The sequence below is a fragment of the Salmo trutta genome, chromosome 10 (genome assembly GCF_901001165.1).
Source record: "Salmo trutta chromosome 10, fSalTru1.1, whole genome shotgun sequence".
NCBI lineage: Eukaryota > Metazoa > Chordata > Actinopteri > Salmoniformes > Salmonidae > Salmo > Salmo trutta.
This window is the reverse complement of record NC_042966.1, coordinates 17,600,303-17,620,997: the sequence shown is the minus strand read 5'-3', so window position 1 is coordinate 17,620,997 and position 20,695 is coordinate 17,600,303. Positions and strand designations below refer to the sequence as shown.

The 20,695-nt window shown below is 44.1% G+C and overlaps 1 protein-coding gene and 1 long non-coding RNA gene across 13 annotated transcripts in view; both read right to left on the bottom strand.

The window, feature by feature from the left end:
• cacna1g (calcium channel, voltage-dependent, T type, alpha 1G subunit) overlaps positions 1 to 20,695 on the bottom strand; it is a 351,444-nt gene that overhangs the window by 286,220 nt on the left and 44,529 nt on the right. The window lies entirely within an intron of this gene.
• On the bottom strand, positions 17,072 to 18,993 carry LOC115201238 (uncharacterized). The gene is made up of 2 exons (XR_003879710.1): positions 18,948 to 18,993; positions 17,072 to 17,269 (listed from the first exon to the last, which is right to left on the bottom strand). It is a non-coding gene; the product is annotated as an uncharacterized LOC115201238 (long non-coding RNA).

Genomic DNA, 20,695 nt, shown 5'->3' with positions numbered 1-20,695 from the left:
TATGTTTTTTTGTTTATGAATACTATGCTACAATGACACACTTATCTACCCACCTCGTTCCTTTCTATTAGCATGTGCAAGTAGTAAGTACACCATCATGCTTTCAGGATATATGTGTCTTTTCAGATTCCACTATGATTCTTTAGGTGTGGACACTACATCACCACACTCCCTCTCTTGGCTCTTGGTCCTCATCTTTGTTTTATCAGTTTCTTAATGAAAATATTTAGCTAACTCCATGACAGTAACTAAAGCAAGGGGCTATAGCAGCACACAAGTAGCCTACAAATGCATGCTGGGCTGGGCATGCCCTGAGCTCGTGAAGTGAGCGCTAGTGGAGCTGCTACTGTAGCGAAATTGGAGCGGGCGAGAAGGCCCACGCTACAGCCTTGGGAATCTTGATCCGGGCTCCAGTAAAATTGGGCACGCTCCACTCCTCGCTTCACTCCTTGCTCTGCTCCAGCTCCACTCACATACACTGGCTATTACAGCAACACCCGTTACTGACAGGTGTATAAAATTGACCCCACAAACCATGTAATCTCCATAGACAAACATTGGCAGTAGAATAGCCCGTACTGAATCGCTCAGTGACTTTCAACTTGGCACCGTCACAGGATACCACCTTTCCAACAAGTTTGTTTGTCAAATTTCTGCCCTGCTAGAGCTGCCCTGGTCAACTGTAAGTGCTGTTATTGTGAAGTGGAAACGTCAGCTCAACAATGGCTCAGCCGCGAAGTGGTAGGCCACACAAGCTCACAGAATGGGACCGGCCAGTGCTGAAGCGTGTAGCGCGTAAAGGTCGTCTGTACTCGGTTGCAACGTCAGCACAAGAACTGTTCGTCAGGCACGTCATGAAATGGGTTTCCATGGCTGAGCATCTGCACACAAGCCTAAGATAACCATGCGCAATGCCAAGCGTTGGCTGGATTGGTGTAAAGCTCACCGCCAATGGACTCTGGAGCAGTGGAAACGCGTTCTCTGGGGTGATGAATCACGCTTCCATATTTGGCAGTCCGACGGACGAATCTGGTTTGGCGAATGCCAGGAGAACGCTACCTGCCCCAATGCATAGTGCCAACTGTAAAGTTTGGTGGAGGAGGAATTCCCCAGTCCACAAAGAGAGGTCCATACAGAAATGGTTTGTAGAGATCGGTGTGGAAGAACTTGACTGGCCTGCTGTCACGGCTGTTCAAAGGATTGGACCAAAATGCAGCGTGTTCGTAGTTCCACATATTTATTCGACGTGAAGCTGAATGCAATACATAAATAACTTGAACACAAACACACAAACCGTGACGCAGAGCGGAAAACACTACTCAAAAGATAATAACCCACAAACAGAAAGAGAAAAACCCCTACTTAAATATGATCTCTAATCAGAGGCAATGAGGATCAGCTGCCTCCAATTAGAGATCAACCCCAAACAATCCCAACATAGAAAAACTAGAACTTAAACATAGAAATAGAAAACATAGAACAACCCAAAACACCCCCGTCACGCCCTGACCTACTCTACTATAGAAAATGACATCTTACTTGGGTCAGAACGTGACACCTGCACAGACCCCTGATCTCAACCCCATCGAACACCTTTGGGATGAATTGGAATGCCGACTGTGAGCCAGGTCTAATCGCCCAACATCAGTGCCCGACCTCACTAATGCTCTTGTGGCTGAATAGAAGCAAGTCCCTGGAGTGGAAAGCCTTCCTAGAGGATTGGAGGCTGTTATAGCAGCAAAGGGGGGACCAACTCCATATTAATGCCAATGATTTTGGAATGAGATGTTCGACCAGCAGGTGTTCACATACTTTTGGCATGTAGTGTAAATAGAATTGAATTGCCTGGGACACACACCAAAACGTTTCAAATGATCCATAAATGAAACAGGTAGCCTAGTCTTCAAAACTAAAACAATCCATATGTAAAAATCAAAAGGCCTGATTAACATGACATCAATAACGCAGACACTCTCCGGTGCCAACACACTTAGAAATCATGGTTTAGTATTTAGCTTAAAAGCTCTGACAAGAGAACAAGAAACACTTTTCAATGAGAAAACAGAAATCCATTTTGGGTAAAAAAAAAACTAAAGATTTCTATTTTGAAAGATGTAGCCTACGATGCGATACTTGTGATCATTTTAAGGAGAACAAAAACTACTTAGCCTACATTTGAACACCATCTTCCCAATGAAGTAGCCTAGTTTTGTTGTTTGGCTACCTGAAGAGAACCAGGGCCTATCACTCGCAGCCCACCTCTTCCCACCTCTTCCCACCTCTTCAAATGCATGGTGGAAAACTGTGCATTGAATTTTGCTAAATGAAGAGCCTATTTTAGTATAAAATCCGGGCATATGAACCATACTCGATGTTCAAAACTTCACATAATATAAAACATTCTATTTTCACGTACTGAGAATGTGTCGTGCGCGATTGCACTTGTTTCCAGCTCTTTGATTTCGAGAGCGCATCCCCATATCGAATTGATCAGCTTAAAGTATACTCGACATTTTCGAAACGTCGCATACTATTAAACTTGGACGCAAGTATGGGTAGTCGGACACGGCCAATATCTAGTTCAATGTTCTAACTGCAGTGAGTCAATCTTCAAGGCCCCTCAATAAGGTCACTAAGCCATCAGGACTAATCAACGGGAAGAGTAATGACCTGAAACAATCAACCACGGAGGTCGGGAGTTCAGAGCTCAAACCACCTCAGCATTAGAAATTATAATAGAATGATGAACTTATAACCTGTCACAACTTCACCCTCAAGTCTCACAACCAAACGAATCACAGTTTCAGGCAGCACAGTAGCCTAATAAGTATAAGCCTGATGTCCACATAGCTCTTCTCTCCACTCTCTACAGATTTGCTGAGAAGTCATCATGTCATACTACAGAGGAGGTGGTACGGTAAGCCTCTGGCAGTACTCTCCTCCTCTCCTCCCCCTCTCCTCTGCTCCAGGCAGCCACGTTAAGTGTCTCCATGGTGGTATTGTGGTGAAGCCACTGTGATTACCATGCAGACAGTAGCTGCAGAGCTTCTCAGAACTCTCCCTAAGCCGCCGCGCAAAGACAAGACACGTAATTGGGTAATATATGGCAGTGGAGACGTTCGATTGGTTAAAAGAGGGTTTGGTTGCATGTTGGGAGTCGAGGGCAGATGGTTTTGATTAGGGACATGGCTGCAATGCACATTCATATGTGTGTGTACACACGCACACACACACACACACCACAGCTGTTGTGATCTGGCACTCATATATCCCCCCTCTCAGTGAGCTGAGAATAAAACAATAGCATTAAACTAGAATATGCCTGCTCAGACAATACACCACACTGTATGGGCTGATGACTCAGAGAGAGAGAGAGGAAAGAGGAGAGATAATAGAAAAATAGTATAATGGATGAGAGAAGTAGAAAATCTCTCCCTGAGGACATTCCCATTATTTGGGGCTTGTTCTCTCCTCGCTTTTTCATCTCTCCTTCTCTCCTTCTCTCCTCCTCTCCTTCTCTCCTCCTCTCCTTCTCTCCTTCTCTCCTCCTCTCCTTCTCTCCTCCTCTCCCCTCTCCTTCTCTCCTCCTCTCCTTCTCTCCTCCTCCTTCTCTCCTTCTCTCCTCTCTCCTTCTCTCCTCCTCTCCTCCTCTCCTTCTCTCCTCCTCTCCTTCTCTCCTCCTCTCCTCCTCTCCTAGCTTGTTGAGATATAAAACGGAACAGAAGTGATTTACCAGCCCACTCTGGGTATGAGACAGAACTACAGATACAGCTAAAGCTAGAGTCAACTGCAACAACAAATTAGCACGTCTTCTCCAGCTTTGTCACCTGACAAAGTACAGTCTGGGAGTGATATATATCCCCTGAGGAAGGTAAATTAAACTAAGCAGAGAGAGAGAGAGAGAGAGAGAGAGAGAGAGAGAGAGAGAGAGAGAGATAAAAGAGACAGAGAGAGAACAAAAACACAATAATATGATTTGCATCTCCTTCCCCTGTCCCCAACCATGTTTTCCCAAAAACACACATTTTGACCTCCAGTAGAATAAGCAAGAACCTGCACAGAGCTCAATAAGATAAGAATGGTAACATTGTCGACAATGGTGTAGGAGAACATTTTCCTGTTTTCATCCACAACGTGGTGTGTGTGTGTGTTTGTGTGTGTCTGCCCAGGTTGTCTGGTATCTAAGAGAGCAGTAGTATTTTTGTGGAGATGTGGTGAGTGGACAGTGAAGTGAGGCATTAGGGAACCATAGTCCTGATTAGAACTACACTTCACATCCACTTACCTTATCAGACCTGCCCTTTTAAACAGGCTGAGAGGGTGTGTGTGTGTGTGTGTGTGTGTGTGTGTGTGTGTGTGTGTGTGTGTGTGTGTGTGTGTGTGTGTGTGTGGTGTTTGTGGTGTGTGTGTGGTTAGAGGAGGGTATATAAAGCGCTTGTGATTAGGCTATCATTGGGGAGAGATAAGGGAGAGCAGTGGAGACACTAAACAGACAGATAGGGACAGACAACAACTAACTGTTCATCTGTGATCCCCTAATACAGTGTTCCACGACATTACGTCCCCACTGAAATGTTTGGTAAAGAAAAAACATTTCTGCTAGGCATGTTGAAGGAGAAGTTCACTTTATTTGAACCAAATCTGTATTTTGGATGTAAATAGCATGTTATAGACGAGTCCAGACACTTTTTTTGCGATTTCACTTAGATAAAAACAAATGTGTCCTGTTAGAAATGGCAACGCTCTCAGTATAACGATGCAGTTCTTTAGATGCTGTACACATGAAATCGTACAGGTTATATGGAGAAATATCACAGCTGGATAGGGGAAACAGCTCGAGTCGCACTAAATGGAATTTAACGTTGTGAATAAAGTTCGGGAATGACACATTTTCATGTGTAGGCTACAACATCTATGGACCTGCATCACTATGCTGAGATGGTTGCTGTTTCTAAAAGGACGTATTTGGGTGTTTTGGGGGCATTTGTCATGTTTTATCTAAGCCCTGGCCCTGAAGAATCAGCATGAGGAAGTATATCGCTGGTTGGGGTAAGTTTAATCAAAATCAAGTAAAATCACAGGAACAAATGAAGTGAACTTCTCCTTTAAACATTATAAATGTACAGTATGAACGCATTATGAAGAGGGTTATTTTTTAGGAAGTGTTGCGTAATCATCTTTTGACTTCAACCAATTCAAACATGGCTTTTTCAAGGAAATAACGCTAAGGTGTTATGAAAATAAATCTTATTTTGATTGACAATGGTTTTAGCGGGAGTGTATGTTGGTGTCTATGGTGTCTGGGAGGGAGGAGCTGTGTCCCTGTCCTGCTATTCTTATTAGTCCTCCTCACTTACAGGTCTCCAGGGAAACCAGAAATAGTGGCCTCTGACCTCTCGGGAAGGTCACTATAGCACACAACACACACACACACCACACACACACACACACACACACACACACACACCCACACCACACACACACACACACACACACACCACACACACACACACACACACATGATGGGGTTGGGGCAGCTCTGACGTCAGAGCCAGAAGAGGAGTGTTTTCTCAGCTGAAGACAGAGAGTGAGGGAGCGAGACGGACAGGAGGGGAGAGGGGGATAGAGAGAGAGACAGTTTGTGAGAAAGTGAGCGAAACAGAGAGTGACGGTGACACAGCGAGAGACAGAGTAAAAGAAAATGAGAGGGTTTTGAACGTGCTTTGTAGTGTGTAACATGGGCTCAAATCCCAGGTCTAGCGTTTCAGAGATAGGCAGCATCGCATATCCATACCCTCTACCTAGTCTTGTGCCTAGTCTACTCAGCCCCTACCCAGACACTCAGTCTATCTCCCCAGGGCCATCTGTCTGTTTGTTTGGGTGGAACTTTGTAAAGAGGGACAAATGCAAGTGGTGCAGAGGGAGAGAGAGAGGGAGGGAGAGTGAAGGACTAAGAGAGAGAGAGAGGCCACATACCGGCCAGGTCCTGTGGGGAGGGGAAAAGAAGCGGCACAGAAGAGGTGGGGGGATAGGGGAAGATGGAGAGAGGAGGCAGATGGAAGAGAAGAGGGTACTTGGTGTTTCAGTGCTCCAGAAAGAGTATACCATGGGACAGTCTCAGTGGTAAGGACAGGCGGGACATGATGGGGGTGGGAGAGACATCTCATGTCAGACCCAACAGAGAGAGAGCAGAACACACCCTCATCTACAGGGACAGCCTTTTATACAGAGAGAGAGTGCAGGACAGTGCTGGAATCTCTGTGTTGGAATCTATCACTAAGCCTGCCAAATGATGCCCTTTCCCTAAACTAAACAAGATAGAAAAACTAGCTTTTCAACAGGGCTGCAAAAGGCTGCGTCCCTCTTTCCGCGGTTATGTTTCCAGGAACTGATGCGGACAGTCATTTTTAGCATACAAATTTCAACAAGATGCTGGTTATCGAGATCCCAAATGTTGAATAACTACAAAAATCTCTGGAGTAAAACAATTAGAATTAGAAATTAGAAATCGCTTTTAAAAAACTGTGATATATGAAAACAAGTCAAGGGTAAAACACTGTGTACATCCCAGAGTTAAGGGGCAAACAAACGACTCATCCAATACAGCATTGCGGTCTGTATCGTCCAATAAGAGAACAGATACAAGTCACGTGGTCTCTTAGCAAACACATGATGGAACTCGATAGCTGCTGTATCGTCCAATCACAGAGCAGCTACAAGTCACGTGATCTGTTAGCGAGCACATCACAAGTTTGCTAACAGATCACGTGACTTTAGTCTTCTCTGTGATTGTACAAAACAGACCGCAAAGCTTATTTTCTAAAATGTATTTAACTTGGCAAGTCAGTTAAGAACAAATTGTTCAAACTCCGATGACACTGGGCCAATTGTGCACCGCCCTATGGGACTCCCAATCACGGCTGGATTTGATTCAGCCGGGATTCGAACCAGGGACTGTAGCAACGCCTCTTGCACTGAGATGCAGTGCCTTACTACCGCACCACTCGGGAGCCCTCATGGTTAGCGTAGGTTTCAACATACAAATTGTTTTGCCATCTCGATAGAAAATAGAAGGTCTTTGTTGCACAGGAATATTGCTATCGCTAATATTTGATATCACCACGGATTTCGAGGATTGAGAATCCACTTCCGGAACCCCTTGTTGGAGCCCTATAGGCTAAATGCGTTCTACTGAATTTTTGCTCCTCCCACGTTCCATTCAACTTGTTACCGGGGTTTGACTGCTGGCAAGAAGCTTCCGGCCCGTCACCATGCTTCACCAACACACTGGGGGAGGAGATGTTGTTAAATATAGATGACATTAGTTAAAATTACTAAATGGCATTCAAAGATTTTGAAAGCTACAGCAAGACGTGGGTGAGGAAGAAATAATAAAAACAAGTGTTTCTACATAGCATAACCACTACAAAGCTAATTGCTAGCTAGCATCTTTTCAATTGAAATAACATGGCTGGTTAGCTAGCTAGCATCAGAGCCCATCTAATCGTTGTTACATTGTGTAACAGAGCAATAGGTCTATATAGTTATCATTTGGTTGAGACTAACATTAGTTTAGAAAATAACTGTTTGCTCTGTGTATATTTGGTGTGCAGTTGGTTGGCTTTGCTAGTAAGCAAGCTGAGATCTCTGCTCAAGTTGTCTAACGTAGCTAGCTGCTAGTAATGTTTTGAGGAGAACAGGCTAGCTCTCTCTAGAATCTAGACAAGGGGGAATTGGGAAGAAGATTAGATGAGCATTCAGAATTGTGATGTTATTTAGAAACACAATGTCAACTTTCACTGCTATGCAGTACACACCAGCTGTACATTTCGATGAAACACGGTGAAGCCTAAGATTGACTACCCTGGAATCCTGTGTTTCAGGACAAAAGGAAGTGGATGGCGGCAATTTTTTTTGGTTACACTTTTGAACTGGGTAAAAAACGAGATGGCTAGTTCTAGACCCCAAGAAACAAGAGATCTGCTGTCGGATCTGACAATGAATCTCAATAAAACTGTGAAGGACCTCGGGCGTTACTCTGGACCCTGATCTCTCTTTTGACGAACATATACAAATGATTTAAAGAGCGCCTTTTTCCATCTTCGTAACATTGCAAAAATCTGAACGTTTTTGTCCAAAAAGGATGCAGAAAAAGTTATCCATGCTTTTATCACTTCTAGATAAGACTACTGCACTGCTCTTCGGTTAACCGGATAAGGCACTAATAACTTCCGCTAGCGCTAAATACAGCTGCTAGAAACCTTGATGGAGAACGAGTTCACAAAACATGCGCACAGTGTTTATAAGCATATTTGCATGTATACCTGTGGTGATTAATGTGGGTTCCACTTCTTTCTGTTGTTGCAGCTTGGTGGGTGGCCCATGGAGGCTTTTCTACGTGGAACATGGACCTATATAAGCTGTATCTTGCCAGCCTCTCGTATCAGTTGTGCGTACATACCTACCACCATGTGTTTATTCAAGTGTCATCATGAAATCATAACAAAGTCTTGCATTTGTAACAAGAACAGTGAGTGTTGTGTTGGTGTTGTAAATAATTATTTAGCAAATGTGATTGTTTAGCTGATCCAGACTAGAAATATTCTCTAGGATGACTAACATCCATCGTTATACATCACCATCATCCACATGCAATCAACCACCACGTCTAATGAACACTCCTCAAAATGGATGTTAAAATAAATGTTAACAAAATAAATACAAATAAAATCAGCATATTGTACATGGAACAACACAGTGTTCTATGTATTTATGATTAATATTCCCTTTTGTCAATAACACCTTCTACACATCATGACTGAAAATATTTAAACATGTCTGATAACTTTTACTTACAGTATTGGCATATTGGCATACTGTACGTAAAAGTTATCAATTAGGAAGATGGTGCTGTTCATAATGACATGTGTATGACTGTTGATGTTCACAGGACTCTCGATGCTATTAGGAACTAGCTCCACAGATGAAGGAAGGGGAGGGAAACGGACAGCTTCTCTCTACCACGCCTTCACCGAGTCATCATCCAATGTTTTCTTCATGAACAATTGTTGCATCTTCTAAAATAGAGACTTAACTTTGTCCATTCTGTTTCTCATGTTTTATGCTAGATTTGAGGCATTTAGCAGGTCTATAGTATAATGTATTGTTTATGTAACTTTTTAAATTGTTTGCTAAGATGATGTCAGTTTTACATTGTTACGTTGCACAGGCGAAAACAGTTTCATTAGTTCTGGGCTAGACTATGATCTGGAAATGTCTACTACCCCTTTTTTTTAAGTTGTTCAATGAATTAGCGCGTTTTATATGTGTTTTGCTACTGCCTGGTGAAGAATTGGGCAATATGGAATGCATCGGAAGAAGTGGAGAATTATTGAGAAAATCACTTTATGGTTGTATGAACACGGACGGCAATCCGCAGAAGAACATGAACAACGTCAGGGAATAAGCAGGTAAATGTAGAGCCTATCAATGACAAAAGAACAGTGCAGAGATGTAGTATTAGGGATAACATTAGATATTGCATGTTATGGTGCTATCTAGGTCTGGATAGGGAGCTAGCCATGCTGTTCTCCTCAAAACATTGGATTACCAACTTGAACAATGAGATCTTAGTTGTAATAGCTAAATAGCAAAGCCAACCAAATATAGAACCCGAGCAAACAATATTTTGTAAACTGTTAGCCTCAACTAACATGACAAGTACATGTACCTATTTCCTCTGTTGAACAATGTTAGATACAGTCTATGATATTAACCAGATGGCTCTGAGGCTAACTCACTAACCAGCCATGTCAAGTCTATGGAAGAGGCTAGCTAGCTACCTAGCTAGCATCAGCTTTGTGGGGTTATGCTATGTGGAAACAATTTTTTTTAAATCCTGAATTTTTCTCACCAGTGCATTGCTGTAGCTTTCAAATTATGTTAATGTGATTTAGTAATTGTAACAAATTTGAAGATTTTTTTGCGACATCTCCTCCCTGTTGGCTAATGCCTGATGAGACAGGAAATGGCTCCCCTGTTAATGTACTTTCCAACCGCTCCGCTAAAAACCGCTCCTCGCTCACAGGAAAAAAAAACTGACGCTCCAAATTTGCTCCATTCAAGGAACTAAAATTAATTATTTAGGCTGTGACTTACTTAGAATTTAATACAAATTTTGCGAAAAATGCCTTGTGTCTACAGTGCCTTTCAATTCACTTTTAGAAATACAACTTTGGCCAGTCTGTGGCTTGAGGGTCATGCGATGGTGCCTGGTGAGCAGGCCAGCAGCGGAGAATACCCTCTCCACGCTTGCAGAGCCACTGGGAATGCCAAACACCCGTTCGACCACTCTTGCCAGGCTGGGCAGGGATGCAGAGTTGTTTTATTTTTTTCTTAGGTAGCTCTAAAGGTTTTTAGGCAAAATAACCCTATCAAAAGGGAAAGCTCCTTGAAAGAGGTAAAATGAACAGGCCTATTTTGTCACATTCTACTCCCGCTCCTCAACGTCACCGGTATACTAACCACCGGTTCTGGGATCTATCATTATGCACACCTGGCATCAATCATTTACGCACACCTGCGCATCAGACACCTGGACTCCATTACTTCACTTACCTCCCCTATATCTGGCACTGCCCTTAGGTTGTTTCCCCAGTCAGTATTGTTTACGTGTTCATGTCTATATGCTACTTGTGTTTTGTTATATTGTTCGATTGTTCCGTTTATTAATAAACTCACCACCTGCACTTGCTTTCCGACTCCAGCGTATACGTTACAGAATACTGACTCCAACAATGGAAGCAGCAGGAAACAGAATATCTCCCAGACGGTCGACGAGCAGGGATAACTTCTACGTCAACACCATGACCAGCTGGCACAACTGGGGACGGCTATGGAGGAGGCTCTTCGCAGTGTGCAACATCTCGAACATGCCCGGGAGGCGTTGTCATCAACTAGCGGAGGATACTCTGAATCCAGTCAACCCAGCGAGCCAGCACAACAGCCCATTCAGCAGCCCGCTCAGGTCATTGATGCCCGTTTGTCCCCCCCAGATAAATAGACGGTACCCCATCTAAACGCAGTGGCTTCCTACTTCAGTGCTCCCTCTCCTTTACACGCAGATGGGAACCCCCACCACCGAGGTCCAACGTTGCCACGGTTATTTCTCTGCTGACATTCGCACATTATTCAGAAGATGTCTGCGCGAGGGAGGTCCAGACGGAACTGGCCTGTCGAAGACGTCAACCTCTTCTTGGACGCACTCATTGCGATGGCTATCAGTCTGGATAAACCGGTACTCCTCATCACTTCTCTCCCTCCCTCAGTGAACACTCTGGATCAGAGCCTGAACCCATGGAGGTAGGGGTCACACACCTCCCCGTGGCGGAGCGACGCAGACGGAGACAGCTGGGGCTCTGAGTACATCACTGTACTCCCTCTCTCGCTCTTGGTCCTATACTTTGTAAGTCACCTTGATTTGCACCTGTGTTTTATCAGTTTCTTAATGAAAATATTTAGCTAACTCCATGACAGTAGTTAAAGCAAGGGCTATAGCAGCACACAAGTAGCCTACAAATGCATGCTGGGCTGGGCATGCCCTGAGCTCGTGAAAGTGAGCGCTAGTGGATTGAAATTGGAGCGGGCCAGAAGGCCGACGCTCCAGCCTTTGGGAAACTCGCTCCGCACTCCAGTCAAATTGGGCACGCTCCGCTGCTCACTCGCTCCGCTCCAGCTCTGCTCACATACTCTGGCCATCGCCATCTTTTTACAGTAGTTCTCATGGCACACTTCCACGCATATTCTGGGACTTTCCCTTAATTCTAAAGCATAGGGCAAGAGTGCCTCTCCCTCCCCTACAACGCTCCCTCTCCATCTCTCCCTCCACCCTCTTACCTCCCTCCTCCTCTCTCTCTGGAGGTCTGTTGAGGTTTTAATTCCTTCAGTCGTCTGCTCCTCTTGGTCAGAGACTGAGTGGGTTTGAAGAGAAATGTCCGTTTTTATGAGCAGACTCCATCACTCACATCGCTTTGCTTTACTTTCCTCCCTTTTATTTCCCTTTTCTTTCATGACCTCTTCTCGTCTCTCTTCATTTCTCCTCCTGCTCTCACTCTGGTGGTCTATGCAGGATTAATTCATAACAGTTTTCAGTTCTTACGGTTTACTAGAAGGCTTGCCCTGCTCCCATCACTCACATGCCCTCTCCCCCCCATCCTCTTCTCTTTCCCCTCTTTCCTCTCCTTAGCCCGAGTCCCCTAGATCCTTTCTATTACCAAGCATAAAAATATCCATAACTCACCTCCCTCTGGTCCCAAGAACACAGATAGAGAGGGGATGGAGAGAGAGAGGAAAGGAAAGAGCGAAGGAGAAAGACAGAGAGAATGAGATAGCAAGGGAGAGGAAGGATGGTAGGAATAGAGTGAGGAAGAAAGAGAACAGAGAGGGGGAGGGAGTTAGAGAGGGAGAAAATTAATTAGATAAATTACACTGAGTATACCAACATTAACACCTTCCTAATATTGAGTTGCACCCCTTTTTGTCCTCAGAACAGCCTCAATTAGTCAGGGCATGGACTCTACAAGGTGTCGAAAGCATTCCACAGGGATGCTGGCCCATGTTGATTCCAATGCTTGTGTCAAGTTGGCTGGATGTCCTTTGGGTGGTGGACCATTCTTGATACACATGGTAAACTGTTGAGTGTGAAAAACTCAGCAGCGTTGTAGTTCACGACACAAACCGGTGCGCCTGGCACCTACTACCATACCCCCGTTCATAGGCACTTACAAATCCTTCTTAACCTGTCTCCTCCCCTTCATCTATACAGATTGAAGTGGATTTAACAAGTGACATCAATAAGGGATTATAGCTTTCGCCTCGATTCACCTGGTCAGTCTATGTGATGTAAAGTGCAGGTGTTAGTGTATATGAGAATGAACGAGAGAGATAACAGGAGGAGGAAATGAGAGGAAAATGGAGAGGAATAAGGGACACAGAAAGATAGAGAGAAAAAGCTGCCAGTAAGAAACGCTAAAGAGGAGAGGGATGAATACATCATTGTAAAAATGGGGCCATGTCAATAGAATATAGAGGTGAGAGAGAGAGACATGTGATATGGAGGATATATAGTGAGAGAGAGAGAGAGAGAAATGTGATATGGAGGATATATAGTGAGGAGAGAGGAGAGAGAGAGAGAGAGAGGAGAGAGAGATAGAGAGAGAGAGAGAGAGAGAGAGAGAAGAAAGAAAAAATGTGATATGAAGGATATATATGAGAGAGAGAGGGGGAGAGAGAGAGGGAGAGAGAGAGATAGAGGGAAGAGAGAGAGAGAGAAAATGTGATATGAAGGATATAGAGAGGAGAGAGAGAGAGAGAGAGAGAGAGAGAGAGAAAATGTGATATGAAGGATATAGAGGAGAGAGATGAGAGGAGATAGAGAGAGAGATGAGAGAGATGATGATATGGAGGATATATAGTGAGAGAGAGAGAGAGAGAGAGAGAGAGAGAGAAATGTGATAGGGAGGATATAGTGAGAGAGAGAGAGAGAGAGAAATGTGATATGGAGGATATATGAGAGAGAGAGAGAGAGAGCGAGAGAGAGAGAGAGAAAAATGTGATATGAAGGATATATAGAGAGAGAGAGAGAAATGTGATATGAAGGATATATAGTGAGAGAGAGAGAGAGCGAGAGAGAGAAAAATGTGATATGAAGGATATATAGTGAGAGAGAGAGAGAGAGAGAGAAATGTGATATGGAGGATATATAGTGAGAGAGAGAGAGAGAGCGAGAGAGAGAAAAATGTGATATGAAGGATAAATAGTGAGAGAGAGAGAGAGAGAGAGAAATGTGATATGGAGGATATATAGTGAGAGAGAGAGAGAGAGCGAGAGAGAGAGAGAAATGCAATATGGAGGATATATAGCTAGAGGGAGAGAGCGAGAGAGAGAGAGAGAGAGAGAGAGAGACAACGAGATTCAGGCCTACAGCGAAAGAGAAAAGGGGAAGAAGGAGAGAGAGAGAGGTGGAGTAGAGTCAGTAAAGGAGTGGGTCTGCTCTGGTCTGACTGACTCAGGAGGAATTGATTAGTGGCCTGGAGCCACATTCCTACACAGCCAGGGAACCACTGCAGGGGAAAGGAGGAGAGGGATATGGAAGGGGAATAGAGAGGACTGAGGGAGAGAGTTGAGAGCAAGAGGGAGGAGGGGAGGAAGAGAGAGAGATAAAGAGAGAGCAAGAGAGAGAGATAGGCAAGAGGTAGAATGAGAAAGAGGGGGGAAAGACTGTTAGGGAGAGAGAAAGAGATATTTGCAGAGGTGGGTATCTATCTGAGATAGAAACAATAGGCTGGAGAGAAAGAGGTGGGGTCGAGTAAGCGCTCTCTCTCTCACACACACACACACACACACACCTGCACACACTATTGGCTATCGGTGTGCTGTGCTTTCATAATAATAACAGTGTGATGCAACCAGAGCTTCCCTCAGACAAAGCACACCCTCTCCACACTAATAACCAGGAAGTCAACACAGGATATAACACCATACAGAAACAACCAACACACCCCTGCAGGGACAAGATATCACAGACAACCAGAAAAGCGACTACACTAATCTAGGTGTTGATATTGGACTACGTGGTAATGATGATTCTCTCCAAGCACAGTCTTTCTGTACCAGATTGACGTAATATTAAATATAATTCATCTGTTGGTTTTTAGTGAGCAAGGCAGCAAAGATTGACAGAAACCATGTGTCATGTCATAAGCATGTTACAATGAAATAAACTCACAGTAACAGAAAGCCTTTCTCCCATCAATCACCTCCTACCATACCCCCACTTGTCTAAAAAGGGCCCACTGGGGGTTGGTTAATTAGGTTGGGGCTACACAGGAAAAACCCTGTGGAAAGTATCAAATACACTATATACATCACATTACCACTGGGAGTTAAACCCATCCTTATTATGGACAGATCAGCAGATCTGTATAGTGCCAAAGGCAAGGCTATCCCTGGTTTAGTGAAAGGAGGCTTCCTGCTACTCTACTGGGTTTAGATTGGTTTTCACCGGGGTTAGGAGTTAAGGCAGGGTGTATTCATTACAGGAAACATAGCAAACAGTTGCAAAATGTTTTGCAACAAAAAAACTGCACTCCAAATGGAAACAAAAGCAAGAGTTTCTATAGGACAAATTCAGGTAGCTCCCTCAGGTAGCTCCCTTTGCTTCTGTTCGCTTTCATTTGGTTCTAAATACACCCCAGGATATCTAAGGAGTCACAACCATAATCCTTGAGATCCAGAACCAGACTGTGACCAGATCTGTTGAGGTGCCAGGACACAGATGCAGACCCAAATCCATTTCCAGACTGCATCTAGGTCTTAAAACAAGTTCAATACATTTATTTTGTGAAGAAGCACAGCTGTGGATCTCGGCTGAGCTGATCTGAGCTGATCTGCAACTATTGATTGATATCACTCACCTCTGACGTCATCGCTGTATTATCGCTGTATTATCGCTGTATTATCCCTGTATTATCATAGTATTTTTGCTGTATTTTCCCTGTATTATCCCTGTATTATCGTTGTATTTTTGCTGTATTTTCCCTGTATTATCGTGGTATTTTTGCTGTATTTTCCCTGTATTATCCCTGTATTATCGTAATATTTTAGCTGTATTTTCCCCGTATTATCGCTGTATGATCGCTGTATGATCGCTGTATTATCATAGTATTTTTGCTGTATTTCCCTGTATTATGGCTGTATTATCCCTATATTACCGTAGTATTTTTGTTGTATTTTCCCTGTATTATCATAGTATTTTTGCTGTATTATCCCTGTATTATCCCTGTATTTTTGCTGTATTATTGCTTTATTATCCCTGTATTATCATAGTATTTTTACTGTATTATCGCTGTATTATTATTATTATTATTACATTTTTTTCCACCTTTATTTAACCAGGTAGGCTAGTTGAGAACAAGTTCTCATTTACAACTGCGACCTGGCCAAGATAAAGCAAAGCAGTGCGACACAAACAACACAGAGTTACACATGGAATAAACAAACATACAGTCAATAACACAATAGAAAAAAATCTATATACAGTGTGTGCTGTATTATTATCGTTGTATTATCGTAGTATTTTTGCTGTATTATCCCTGTATTTTCGCTGTTTTATCGTCGTATTAGACGTCTATATGAGGACATAAACTGTACACAAAAACTCCAGACTGCATCATGTCAGTAAGTGAATCTCACACTGCATAAAGAAGGCTAGGAATGTGAAATGGGTCTGGGGGCAGACAGCAGGGACCGGAGAGGGAGGAGAGCAGGCCATGAATGAAGCCCAACTGAGGTGATTATATCCCCTGACCTTGTTTTACCCCTCTGGCGAAGGAAACACCAAAATGACTTGTTGTTCTTGCGTCGGGGCCAGAACCTATTCAACGTTGCTTGTTTAGACAATCTCTCCTCTGGGCTGTGTGTGTCTGCGTGTGTGTGTGTGTGTGTGTGTGTGTGTGTGTGTGTGTGTGTGTGTGTGTGTGTGTGTGTGTGTGTGTGTGTGTGTGTGTGTGTGCATGCGTACACACGCGCACGCACACACACAGACACACACAAGCTTTTTATCTGGGAAATGTTCTGGGATCAGAGACATTTGAGGTATTTCCTCATATCCGGGTCAGATCAGATCGGCTGGCAGCTGGCAGCTATGGGGCTAGTATAGGACTGTACCAGACCAGAGTGGATACTGATCTAGAGCACTTAGCTCTGACTTACGTACCGTGTTGAAGAGCAGAAACACCTTGCTTTTTGTGTCCTAAAATACCAGAGAGGAAGTAGGAAGGCAGGGGAGAGGAGGGAAGGAGAGGAGAGGAGAATACAGGAGAAGAGAAGGGAGAGGGGCCTATGTAGGGAAAGAGACTGGCACTGCTCTAGGTTTAGAGGCAGAGAGTCTTTACAACCAGCTCTGGAATGTAGAGATGGAGTTGAGTATTTATTGTTCTTCAGAAGCACCACCTTAGCTACCAGGAGCCAGCCACTAACTTTCTGTCTTCTCTATCTTTTCCTCCTTTCCCTCTTTATATCTCTCTCTATTCTTTATCCATCTTTTCACTCCAATCTACTCTGCCTCATCCCATACTCACCTAGTATCTCTACTATGTTTCTTTCTTCCCTCTCTTTTCCCTTGTTCTCCTTTCTTCTAATGGTGCATTTCCAAACTACCAGTAGCCTCTTCCTCTCTATCTTGGCCCCTCCTGGAGAGAGATGTCTACACCTGTACAGACTACAGAGCCCAGGCAGGCAGCTACTACAGTCTGTACAGTAATAACACCATTACTCACTGGAGAAAGAATGGAGCGAGAGGGAGAGGAGGACCCGAGAGCTGGTCACCTCTGACTCTGCCTTGCACTCCACACTGAGTCACTATAACTCAGTCTGAAAGAGATAAAGCTACCTGCTTTACAGATACAGGTAGTGTACATCTAGTTTCTAAGGAGAGTGAATGAGAAACAGAGAGAGGGGAGGGGATGAAAAGAGAGATAAGGGCGGGGGGATAGAGTCTGCCTCTGTGTTACAGTGCATTCGGAAAGTATTCAGACCCCTTGACTTTTTCCACATCTTGTTTTCCGTTACAGCCTTATTCTAAAATGGATTATATCATTTTTTCCCCTCATCAATCTACAAACAGGTGTTTAGATATGTGTGTACATTTAACATAAATACCTTATTTACATAAGTATTCAGACCTTTTGCTATGAGACTCGTAATTGAGCTCAGGTGCATCCTGTTTCCATTGATCATCCTTGAGATGTTTCTACAACTTGATTGGAGTCCAACTGTGGTAAATTCAATTGATTGGACATGATTTGGAAAGGCACACACCTGTCTATATAAGGTCCCACAGTTGACAGTGCATGTCAGAGCCAAAACCAAGCCATGAGGTCGAAAGAATTGTCCGTAGAGCTTCGAGACAGGATTGTGTCGAGGCACAGATCTGGGGAAGAGTACCTAAAAAATTCTGCAGGTTTGAAGGTCCCCAAGAACACAATGGCCTCCATCATTCTTAAATGGAAGCAATCTGGGGAGAAGGGCCTTGGTCAGGGAGGTGACCAAGAACCTGATGGTCACTCTGAAAGAGCTCCAGAGATCCTCTGTGGAGATGGGAGAACCTTCCAGAAAGACAACCATCTCTGCAGCACTCCACCAATCACGCATTTATGGTAGAGTGGCCAGACGGAAGCCACTCCTCAGTAAAAGGCACATGACAGCCCGCTTGAAGTTTGCCAAAAGGCATCTAAAGGACTCTCAGACCATGAGAAACAAGATTCTCTGGTCTGATGAAAACAAGATTAAACTCTTTGGCCTGAATACCAAGCATCACGTCTGGAGGAAACCTGGCACCATCCCTACGGTGAATCGTGTTGGTGGCAGCATCATGCTGTGGGGATGTTTTTCAGCAGCAGCGACTGGGAGACTAGTCAGAATTGAGGGAAAGATGAACAGAGCAAAGTACAGAGAGATCCTTGATGAAAACCTGCTCCAAAGCATTCATGACCTCAGACTGGGGAGAAGGTTCACCTTCTGACAGGACAACAACCTTAAGCACACAGCCAAGATAACGCAGAAGTGGCTTCGGGACAAGTCTCTGAATGTCCTTGAGTGGCCCAGCCAGAGCCCGGACTAGTACTCGATCGAACATCCCTGGAGAGACCTGAAAATAGCTGTGCAGCGACGCTCCCCATCCAACCTGACCGAGCTTGGGAGGATCTGCAGAGAAGAATGGGAGAAACTCTCCAAATACAGGTGTGCCAAGATACTCACCTAGTATCTCTACTATGTTTCTTTCTTCACTCTCTTTTCCCTTGTTCTCCTTTCTTCTAACGATGCATTTCCAAACTACCAGTAGCCTCTTCCTCTCTATCTTGGCCCCTCCTGGAGAGAGATGTCTACACCTGTACAGACTACAGAGAGCCCAGGCATTGTGCCGTGGCGGAGATCTTTGTGGGCTATACTCGGCCTTGTCTCAGGATGGTAAGTTGGTGGTTGAAGATATCCCTTTAGTGGTGTGGGGGCTGTGCTTTGGAAAAGTGGGTGGGGTTATATCCTTCCTGTTTGGCCCTGTCCGGGGGTATCGTCGGATGGGGCCACAGTGTCTCCTGACCCCTCCTGTCTCAGCCTACAGTATTTATGCTGCAGTAGTTTATGTGTCGGGGGCTAGGGTCAGTCTGTTATATCTGGAGTATTTCTCCTGTCTTATCCGGTGTCCTGTGTGAATTTAAGTATGCTCTCTCTAATTCTCTCTTTCTCTCTTTCTTTCTTTCTCTCTCTCAGAGGACCTGAGCCCTAGGACCATGCCTCAGGACTACCTGACATGATGACTCCTTGCTGTCCCTTGTCCACCTGGCCGTGCTGCTGCTCCAGTTTCAACTGTTCTGTCTGCGGCTATGGAACCCTGACCTGTTCACCGGACGTGCTACCTGTCCCAGACCTGCTGTTTTCAACTCTCTAGAGACAGCAGGAGCGGTAGAGATACTCTCAATGATCGGCTATGAAAAGCCAACTGACATTTACTCTTGAGGTGCTGACTTGTTACACCCTCGACAACTGTGATTATTATTATTTGACCATGCTGGTCATTTATGAACATTTGAACATCTTGGCCATGTTCTGTTATAATCTCCACCCGGCACAGCCAGAAGAGGACTGGCCACCCCTTATAGCCTGGTTCCTCTCTAGGTTTCTTCCTAGGTTTTGGCCTTTCTAGGGAGTTTTTCCTAGCCACCGTGCTTCTACACCTGCATTGCTTGCTGTTTGGGGTTTTAGGCTGGGTTTCTGTACAGCACTTTAAGATATCAGCTGATGTAAGAAGGGCTATATAAATACATTTGATTTGAAATTTGATTTGTAGCGTCATACCCAAGAAGACTCGAGGCTGTAATCGCTGCCAAAGTGCTTCAACAAAGTACTGAGTAAAGGGTCTGAATTCTTACATAAATGTGATATTTCAGTTTTTTATTTTGAATACATTTGCAAAAATGTCTAAAAAACTGTTTTTGCATTGTCATTATGGGGTATTGTGTGTAGATTGATGAGAAAAAAACTAACAATTTAATCAATTTTATATTAAGTCTAACTTAACAAAATGTGTAAAAAGTCAAGGGGTCTGAATACTTTCCGAATGCACTGTACAGACAATATAATACTTTAGAGTGGGCATGTTTGTACGTCTGCCACACTTTCCTCATGAATGGACTATATGTATGTGTGTATTTGTGTGCTGGATGACAATGTCTACTTGCTGAGTAGATTGGGAGTGTGTAGAGTGGTGGATTGGTTGGCTTAGCTGGGGCTGTACACACACACACACACACACACACACACACACACACAGAGCATTAAATCTTCCATAAGCAGAGAAGCACACAGCACTGTCACCCATGATAAAGCTTAGCTACATACACACAACATTCCCCAAGGTATACTTAGCAAAGCAAACTGCCCGCCTGCACAGACACACTCCGCCATCACCAGAGAGGAGTGGTGGAAGTAAATGATGATATCCCTCAGCAAAGGTAATCCATCACCATAGTGTAGGTGTCCTGAAATAAACTGTGATTTCCTGTGGTCTTAATGGTACAGTGTAGGTGTCCTGAAATAAACTGTGATTTCCTGTGGTCTTAATGGTACAGTGTAGGTGTCC